Genomic DNA, 6,000 nt, shown 5'->3' with positions numbered 1-6,000 from the left:
ATTCACACCTACGGTCAATTTAGAGTCACCAGTTAACCTAACCTGCATGTCTTTGGACTGTGGGGGAAACCGGAGCACCCGGAGGAAACCCACGCGGACACGGGGAGAACATGCAAACTCCACACAGAAAGGCCCTCGCCGGCCACAGGGCTCGAAGCCGGACCTTCTTGCTGTGAGGCGACAGCGCTAACCACTACACCACCATGCCGCCCTCTATTTATCTAATTTTATTAAATATCGGAATGCATTTTTGATCACTATTTTGTCACTGCTATAGCAAGTTATGAGTGTGTAAAATATGCTCTGTAATATATCAGTCCATATGTCAAAGCAATGGCCATAAACGAGATTCGTTGAGACCTGTGCGAGACATCATAGGATGGAAGTAAAACGTACAGCGGAAATCAAAGTGACTGACATCTGCCAATGTTATCAAAAGGCACGCGCGCCCTCTTTCGAATGCTGACATAATTAAGCCGGAAGTTTTGTTTGTTTTGATAGCAATCAGGAAAATTTGAAAAAGGCAGGCAGTAATTGTCATTTAAACTCGTTTTTGTGCAATATTTCGTTTGCAAAACAGTTTTCAAAATGGCGGCACTGACACCTGGCTGACACTTCACGTTTCGAAGTCTCGCACAAGTCTCGTGAAGATCGAGCGGATAAGCGACACCTGCCGTGGATTAAACGAACTAAATTCAACATGGCTAAAAACTGAATTGGCCGATAAATATAATATTTAATTGCAATTAGTTGCCAGTACGAGTCACGATATAAGGTTACTAAACCCGAAAACGTAATTGAATAACACGTTAATTAAGAAATAAAGCAAGTTTAAAAATGACTTCAGTTCTCCTTTAAGTCAAACACGCTATATAATTGGTTCATATCTTTTTAATACTAGTTACCAGCTCTTGAATCCTGCCACCTACTAATCTTACTGTGTCTTGAACACTGGTATAAACTGGTTTAAACAGACATTTAAATTAGCTTACACAGTTGACATGGAATCTCTTCAGAATCACGGATAGGCAGTGATGGGGAGAGAATGATGAAACCGATCCAAATACGACATTACAGTAAAAAAAAAACCCAAACCAAAAAAACCAAAAACAAAACCTGTTATAAAACTCTATTGCTCTGACATTCAAACCCATATACAGCAAAAAATAAAAAACTCTAGCAAGTACAGAACTCCAGCGCAAGCAGATAAAATGTTATAGACTTGCAGTCATTTTGTCAAAATACACAAACACAATATGCTACATCATAGGGTCAGGAATTTTGACAACAGAATCCTCCATTCTCTGGACATTTTTATTATGTATTAAGGCTCTGAACTAGTTAACTGTGATTGCTTTAAGTTACAACCCCAATTCCAAAAAAGTTGGGACACTGTGTAAAACATTTAAAAAAAAAAAACAGAATGTGAAGATTTACAAATCATGGAAACCCTATATTTCATTGAAAATAGTACAAAGACAACATACCGTATCAGATGTTGAAACTGAAAATTTTTATTGTTTTTTGAAAAATATTTGCTCATTTTGAATTTGATTTCAGCAACACATTTCAGAAAAGTTGGGACGGGCAACAAAAGACTGAAAAAAGTTGTGTAATGCTAAAAAAACCCCTAATTTGGTTAATTGGCAACAGGTCAGTAACATGATTGGGTATAAAAAGAGCATCCCAGAGAGGCGGAGTCTCTCAGAAGTAAAGGTGAGGAGGGGTTCATCGCTCTGTGAAAGACTGCATGGGCAAACAGTGCAACCATTTAAGAATAACATTCCTCAATGTAAAATTATAAAGAATTTGGGGATCGCATCATCTGTGGTACATAATATCATTAAAAGATTCTGAGAATCTGGAGAAATCTCTGTATGCAAGCGACAAGACTGAAAACTGACATTGGATGTCTGTGATCTTCAGGCCCTCAGGCGGCACTGTATTAAAAGCAGAGACGTGTCTGTATTGAAAATCACTGTATGGGCTCAGGAACACTTCAGAAAACCATCGTCTGTGAAAAGAGTTCATTACTGCATCCACAAATGCAAGTTAAAACCAGATATAAACAATATCCAGAAAAACAGCCACCTTCTCTGGGCCCGAGCTCTTTTACGATGGACTGAGGCGAAGTGGAAAATTGTCCTGAGGTCTGATGAATCAAAAGTAGAAATTCTTTTTAGAAGTCATGAACACCATTTCAAATAGGTCTACCCAGTTAATTCCGTTACTTATTATTTACAGGCCCCTGGGGCCATATTCTGAGTTTCTTTCTGAATTTGCAGATTTTATCTCAGATCTGGTTATTTCCTTAGACAAAGCTTTAGTTGTCGGAAATTTTAATATTCACTTCGATAACCCAGAAGACCCTTTGAAAACAGCATTTGTGTCCATTTTAGATTCCGTAGGAGTTAATCAGAATGTCATAGGACCGACCCATAATAGTGGTCACACCCTCGATCTAATACTAACATTCAGGTTAAACATAGAAAATATAGTCATACTTCCACAGTCTGAAGTTATCTCAGATCATTATCTCATCTCATTCAAAATATGTCTGAGTAATAATATATGCACCTCACCACGATACTGTATTAAACGTACATTCACGTCAATTACTGCACAGAGCTTTATAAATGATCTCCCAGAGTTATCAACTTTGATTGGGTCACTGTCAGCCCCTGCAGAACTTGATCAGGCAACTGAATGCTTAGAGTCAACGTTCCGCCATACTTTAGATAATGTAGCTCCTCTTAAATGGAAAATGGTCAGAGACAAAAAATTAGCACCCTGGTATAATGACACTCGCACTTTAAAACAGACCACTTGAAAATTGGAACGTAAATGGCGTCAAACAAAATTGGTAGCGTTCAAATTAGCGTGGAAGGAGAGCTTCCTGAAGTATAGAAAAACTCTTAGTGCTGCTAGATCAACATATCTCTCCTCCCTAATAGAAGATAACAAAAATAATCCTACATTCCTAGTTAATACTGTAGCAAAATTAACCAGGAATAAGTCCAGTATAGACGCATGCACACCTGTAGTATGTAGTAGCAACAACTTCATGAATTTTTTTAATGACAAAATTGAGAATATCCGATTCAAGCTACTAATTTAAGGTAAGTGACCCTGTAGTTAACAATATAACTGTATCACATCAGCAATTAGAATGTTTTACTCCCCTTAGAGAAACTGAATTACTTTCATTAATCTCCGCATCAAAAGCCTCAACTTGTGTACTAGATCCCTTACCTACATGTCTATTCAAACAGATAATAACTGAAGTAATTGAACCGCTTCTAAAAATAATAAATCCTTCTCTTAGGATTGGCTATGTAACCAAATCCTTTAAACTAGCAGATATCAAACCTCTGATTAAAAAACCTGACCTTGATCCCTGTCAGCTGTCCAACTGTCGGCCAATATCAAACCTCCCCTTTATCTCCAAGATCCTTGAAAAAGCTGTGGCACAGCAGTTATGCTCATATTTACATAGGAATAACATCTAAGAAAAGTATCAGTCAGGATTTAGACCTCATCATAGCACAGAGACAGCACTGGTTAAAGTAGTAAACGACCTACTGTTGGCGTCTGATCAGGGCTGTGTCTCGCTGCTTGTGTTGCTTGACCTTAGTGCAGCATTTGATGCCATTGATCATTCCATTCTTCTGGATAGATTAGAAAATGTTGTGGGAGTTAAGGAAATGGCCCTCTTCTGGCTCAGGTCTTATTTAACTGATTGCTATCAGTATGTTGATGTACGGTAAATGGTGATTTTTCTAGACATACTGAAATAAAGTTTGGAGTTCCACAAGGTTCTGTCATGGGTCCACTGCTTTTTTCTTTATATATGTTACCTCTGGGTGATATTATTCGCAAACATTGTATTAGTTTCCACTGTTATGCTGATGACACACAGTTGTATGTTTCTGCAAAACCTGATGAGAGACACCAGCTTAATAGAACTGAGGAATATGTGAAGGACATTAGACACTGGATGCTTATTAACTTCCTTCTGCTTAATTCTGATAAGACTGAAGTACTTGTACTAGGACCACATGCAGCTAGAAGTAAGTTTTCTGATTACACAGTAACTCTGGATGGCCTTTCTGTTCCTTCACGTGCAGCAGTAAAAGACCTCGGAGTGATTATTGACCCCAGTCTTTCATTTGAAACTCACATTGATAACATTACCCGGATAGCTTTCTTTCATCTCAGAAATATTGCTAAGATAAGAAATTTAATGTCACTACATGATGCGGAAAAACTAGTTCATGCTTTCGTTACCTCCAGGTTGGATTACTGTAATGCCTTACTGTCTGGATGTTCCAATAAGTGCATAAACAAGCTCCAGTTAGTTCAAAATGCAGCAGCAAGAGTCCTTACTAGAACTAGAAAATATGACCACATCACCCCTGTCTTATCCACACTGCATTGGCTCCCAATCAAATTTCATATTGATTATAAAATATTACTATTGACCTTTAAAGCACTGAATGGTCTCGCACCACAGTACCTGAGTGAACTTCTGGTCCTCTATGACCCGCCACGCCTACTTAGATCAAAAGGTGCAGGCTATCTGCTGGTACCGCGTATAGTGAAGGCTACATCAGGGGGCAGAGCCTTTTCTTACAAAGCCCCACAGTTATGGAACAGCCTTCCAAGTAATGTTCGGGAATCAGACACAGTCTCAGCGTTTAAGTCTAGGCTGAAAACATATCTGTTTAGTCAAGCCTTTTATTAATGGTGTTTATGAGGTAAAGGAGTAGATCTGGAGGGTCCTCAGACATAGAGTGTTTTGGTAAACTGGGATGTATGGATGCTGTCAGTCCCCCACTCGCTTGCTCATTCAAGTTTGTTGACGGTGTAGTGGTTGGCTGCTTTATGTCCTGGGGCTCCCTCATGCCTGTGTTACCTTCTGGCTCTCTCCTTTTAGTTATGCTGTCATAGTTAGTTGCTGGAGTCCCTGCCTGTACTCAGTGCAGTATGTATACTGTTCCTACTTATTCAGGTGACATTGGGCACACCTAACAACCTGTGTCCCCCCCAATCTGTCCCTCTGAGTTACATGTCGGTCCTGAGATCGAGATGCTGACCTCTTTTGCTCTTCAGACCTGCCTGATCCATTCTGGCGCCCTGTGTCTGGCTGGAGTCTCATCGCATCACTCCTGTGGAGGACGGCCCCGTGAGGACAGTTGAACGTCACACTTGGAGGATGCTCTGGACACTTACAGTAATGCTTTTATGGCTGAGGACTACAGTTGACTTGCTAACTTTAGGACTGCAGTTGTCATGAACAGTTTTGCACTCAAGTTTCCATCAATGAAGAGTTTATAACATCAACGAAACTGACTTCATGTTAAAACTGTTAATGTTATAGTCATGTTGTCTGTTGTTGCCCAAATGAGGATGGGTTCCATTTTGAGTCTGGTTCCTCTCAAGGTTTCTTCCTCATGTCGTCTGAAGGAGTTTTTCCTTGCTACCGTCGCCACAGGCTTGCTCATTGGGGATAGATTAGGGATAAAATTAGCTCATGTTTTAAGTTGTTCAAATTCTGTAAAGCTGCTTTGCGACAATGTTTATTGTTAAAAGCGCTATACAAATAAACTTGACTTGACTTGACATTTCCTCCAGGCTAAAGAGTAGAGGGACCATCCAGCTTGTTATCAGTGCACAGTTCAAAAGCCAGCATCTGTGATGGTATTTGTGCACATGACATGGGTAGCTTGTACATCTGGGAAGGCATCATTAATCCTGAATGATATATACATGTTTCAGAGCAATATGCTGCCATCCAGACAAAATCTTTTTTAGGGAAGGCCTTCCTTCTTTCAGCAAGACAATGCCCAACTGCTTTCTGCACATATTAAAACTGCATGGCTCTGTAGTAAAAGAGTCTGGGTGCTAAACTGGCCTGCCTGCAGTCCAGACCTGTCTCCCATTTAAAACATTTGGTGCATTATGAAGCGCAAAATACGACAAAGGAGACCCCGAACTGTT

Source organism: Neoarius graeffei, chromosome 13 (genome assembly GCF_027579695.1).
Source record: "Neoarius graeffei isolate fNeoGra1 chromosome 13, fNeoGra1.pri, whole genome shotgun sequence".
Classification (NCBI taxonomy): domain Eukaryota; kingdom Metazoa; phylum Chordata; class Actinopteri; order Siluriformes; family Ariidae; genus Neoarius; species Neoarius graeffei.
This window is presented reverse-complemented; position numbering follows the sequence as displayed.